At 23.7% G+C, this 4,515-nt stretch overlaps 1 long non-coding RNA gene across 1 annotated transcript; it reads left to right on the forward strand.

The window, feature by feature from the left end:
* Positions 1 to 963: 963 nt before the first annotated feature.
* On the forward strand, positions 964 to 1,529 carry LOC131655439 (uncharacterized). The gene is made up of 2 exons (XR_009299762.1): positions 964 to 1,170; positions 1,320 to 1,529. It is a non-coding gene; the product is annotated as an uncharacterized LOC131655439 (long non-coding RNA).
* Positions 1,530 to 4,515: the final 2,986 nt, after the last annotated feature.

Below are 4,515 nucleotides of genomic sequence, written 5' to 3' on the forward strand. Positions count from 1 at the left end.
GAAATTCTAAAATTTTCGGTATTTTTTTTAAAAAAAATTTTGAACTGCCTAAATTTTCAAAATTTTCGATACAAATGCCTCAAAAAATCACCGACAATTTTAAATTTCCGGTAAAAAAATCCCGAAAATTCCTGAAATTTCGTTGAATTTATACCGTAAATTTCTCAAAATCACTCGAAATTATTATTTCGTGAAATTTCTAATACTGCCTCGAAATTTTAAAATTTCGATATTTTAGTGTAAATTTCATAAAATGGTGAAATCTTTAGATTCTATTTTGAGATTTTCATACACTTTTAGAGGTGACATATATAAGTGTGGGGTGGCATGTGCTGGATCTGCGGCAAGTAATTGAACTTAAGGCCAAAAAAAAAAATTATAGTGTCTTATTAAAAAAATCTAATTAAAAAATTATTAATTATACATAAAATATTAATAAATAAATAATTTTAATCATCATTACTAAGTCATTATTTATATTATAAAAATAATTAAAAAATAAATTATCCTAGTTAGCCATTCCATGTAATTAAAAATAATTTTTAAATCATAGTAATCACTGCGATGCGACATAAGCAAAATTGGAGGGGGTTCACAAAAATCCAAAAGCCATCAAAATTAAGTGACTAGAATTGCTGATTTTGTAATAGGGGGACCAGTTGTTTAAAACACACAAATTAGAGGATAAAAAATTACATTTAAACAAAAAAATTTAATTTGTTATAAAAATCAAATTTATTTAATTTTATATTTTTAAACATTTTTATTTTGCAAGCAACTATACAACTAATTAATTCTTATATTCATGGAGCATATGTAAGATGGTGTAGAAAGGGTGCATATATTTTATGTTTTTTAATTTTTTTTTAAGTATGTGTACCTCTAATTGATTCTTATATTCATAGAATATATTTAAGATGGTTTAGAAGAGGTGCATATATTTTAGGTGTTTGGTGAGTTCTAATAAATTACTTGTAACTAATTTCATAACTGGAGGAACATCAACTATGAAACGAAGTTAAAAGCCAGGATTTTTAAATAAAATATAGAGTTAAGTATTTACACTCCTCCTTTATAAATAGATAACTGATTGTTGTACTAAGTGTGTGGTAATCATGAGCAAGACACATATTACATTGTTTTTTATTTTGCTTATTCTCCTTCCTTATGGTAAGTCTTACTCCTTTTCAAAACCAGTGTTATTTTTATTTTATCAGTAGTTTTTTTTAATGACAAACAATTTTAAAAGTACAAAAGCGTTTTTTAAAACAATAAAAAGCTTCTAAATATTATTATTTGACACTGATGGATGATTGCAGAGATGATGGCAAACTTAACAGAAAGTCTATGCATAGAAGAAAAATGCAAATTGTATTGTCATTTTAGACATCTTTCAGATGGTTATTGCTCATCTCCTTACATGTGCTCATGCGAGGCCCAACTTTCGCTGTTTCTGTTTCTTTGATTGTGTTATGGTGTTTATGTATACCCTTTAATTATATTCACATGTACGTCTCGTTTCATTTCAATTAGTATTAATATATTTTCAATTAAATATTGAAATTTCTTCATTTTATTTCTTAGAGTGAAGACCCATTTTAGTCCCTCACAAAAATTAGAGAGTCCAAATTGATCTCTAAGAATAAAGAAATCTACATTTAATCCCTTGCAAAATTTAACCGAGACAAATTAATCCTTCTCTTAATCTTTTTCTCAAACTGTTTTTTTTTTTTTTTTTTACTTTTGAACTATGATTGGACTGCCATGTATAATAATTTTGATGATGTGGACTTATTATTTTTTATTTCAATTATTTTTAAATCCATTTATTTATTTATTTTAATTATATTTAGTTATCAAACAAAATTGAAAAAAAAATCAAAATTTTAAATTAAGCAAGGATTGAACCAAGGACCTCTTGGTCATTAAGCAATCTTCTCTACCACTACTCCAATGTATTTTCATGTTTTAACATATAAATAACAATTATATCAGTATTAATTTTATTATTTTTCAATTATTTACAATACTTAATATATTTTAATAATAAATCTTTAAATAAAATTCGCACCCACTAAAATCACATTTAATTATTTTTTAAAACCATTTTCTACAAACTAAAATTAACTTATAATAACATCAAAAATAAAACTCAGACGTTTAAATAATATACACCAGCTAAAATCACATATATATATATATATATATATATATATATATATATATATATATATATATATATATATTTCAAATTCATTCTTTTTAAATATAAGTTTATTTATAAATATATAATATTTAAGAAACAATGATACATTTTGATATTAATCAAACACATTTAAATAATAATTTAAAATTATTTTTTAATTTGTAAATATGTTTGGATGATATAAAAATCACATTTAAATTACATTGTTTGAATTCAAACACATTTTAATAGTATTTGAATATATTTGGATGTGTTTTGTAAATTATTTAAATGTATGAGTTTTATTTTAGAAGTTATTAGAAATTAATTTTAATTTATATAAAATGGTTTTAAAATATATTTACATATGGTTTTAGTGGGTGTGAATGTTAGTTGAAGATTTATTATCAAAATATATTAAGTATTGCTAATAATTAAAAAAAAAATATTGATATAATTGTTATTTGTAGGTTATAAAATAAAAATACATTGGATTAGTGGTAGAGAAGATTGCTTCATGGCCAAGAGGAGGTCGTTGGTTCAATTCTTGCAGAAAGTAAAATTTTGAATTTTTTTCAGCTTTGTTTGATAACTAAATAAATTAAAATAAATAAATAAATGGATTTAAAAATAATTGAAATAAAAATTAATAAGTCCATGTCATCAAAATTATTACAGATGGCAGTCCAATCATGGTTCAAAAATAGAAAAAAGAACCGATTTTAGAAAAATATTAAGAGAAGGACTAATTTGTCTCGGTTAAATTTTGCAAGGGATTAAATATGGACTTTTTATTTCTTAAGGATCAATTTGGACTATGTAATTTTTGTGAGGGACTAAAATGGGTCTTCACTCTATTTCTTAATAAGCTATATTTATTATTAATCCCAAAATTTTTTTTCAATTGTCACGAAAAGAAAATTGATCTGTCGTGACACATACAAAATTCGTTATAATATGTTTATTTCAGAATATAAAAGCCAAGCCGATTTGGTAATCATCGACGGATATATTGGTCGTGCATTAAACTGCATGACCAGAGTCGACTTTGGGACATGATAAACAGGCCCACAACGCAAGATAATTTGTGAGATTTATGAAAATAAAAAGTCATGAATATTTTACGACTATAATTTTTTTAATTAATTACAACTTTATGTTTTTGACATTGTAGAAAATGTTTAATTAATTGATTTTCTTTTATAAATGATAGGGATTTCTCCCTATACGCTTTTATATTTATATATAATCATTTTTAATTAGGTTAATGTAAAATTTAAATAATATTTATTTTTATATTAAATATTTAAAAATTATTATATGTTCAATATTCAAAATTAATTATTTAGGGTCCATTTTTATTATTAGTCATGCGTTTCTAAAAAATCAGGACCGACCTTGTGCGTGACTAACAATAAATTTTTGTGTGTCGGTTAATATTTTACCATAGGACAAACACCTTTAGCTTAAGAGTTCGGTGTCTATCACTGTTTATTTCTGGTATAAAAAAAGTTAACTTTCAGCTTAATTTCAATTTGGTCCCTCTATTTTTTTATATTTTTTAATTTTTGATTCATTAATTTAAAATCCAAAATTTTGAAAATTTTTTAAGCGGTTTTCTCAAAATTTTAGTGCCCTTATAAATTTGAAATCAATTTTCAGTGACATGACATTAATAATGATGAAGTGTTTTAGCCACCTAGACCAAATTTAAATTAAAATCATTTATACATATTACTAATGTTAAACAAATTAATTTTCAATTAATATAATATTTTATTATAATTAATAATGTTTAAATTAATAATAATATTTTTAAAATTAATAGTATTTTATTAATGTTAAACAAATTACTTTCCAATTAATACTAATAATAATATTGGTTGAAATTATTAATATTTTATTAATGTTCCTCGTAATAAGCAATGCTCATCTTGTTCATCAACAAATGCATAAAAAAACCTTTAAAAAAACAGAAAATCAAACAACGTTGAAAATCAAAATACACTAATATATTAATCCTCTCTCTGTCTCTCGCTCTCTCCCTCAATATTACAAAAAAACTCAAAAAATAAGAAATTTTTTTATCATAGCCATTATTTAACTATTTATCGAACACAAAAATCAGAATATTTTATTACTCTAATTTTATTGACGATGCATCTTAATCCACAAAACACATTTAGAAGAAAAAAAATTAACGGGTTTCAATTAACAACGGATTTCAAACTCCGTTTTGGGAATCTAATTGGTTGGAGGGGATCCCTTTGAGAGAGGAATTTCCGGATTTATATGATAATTCTCTTTTGAAGGGTGTGTCGGTGGCGGGT

Source organism: Vicia villosa, linkage group LG3, assembly GCF_029867415.1.
Source record: "Vicia villosa cultivar HV-30 ecotype Madison, WI linkage group LG3, Vvil1.0, whole genome shotgun sequence".
Classification (NCBI taxonomy): Eukaryota; Viridiplantae; Streptophyta; class Magnoliopsida; order Fabales; family Fabaceae; genus Vicia; species Vicia villosa.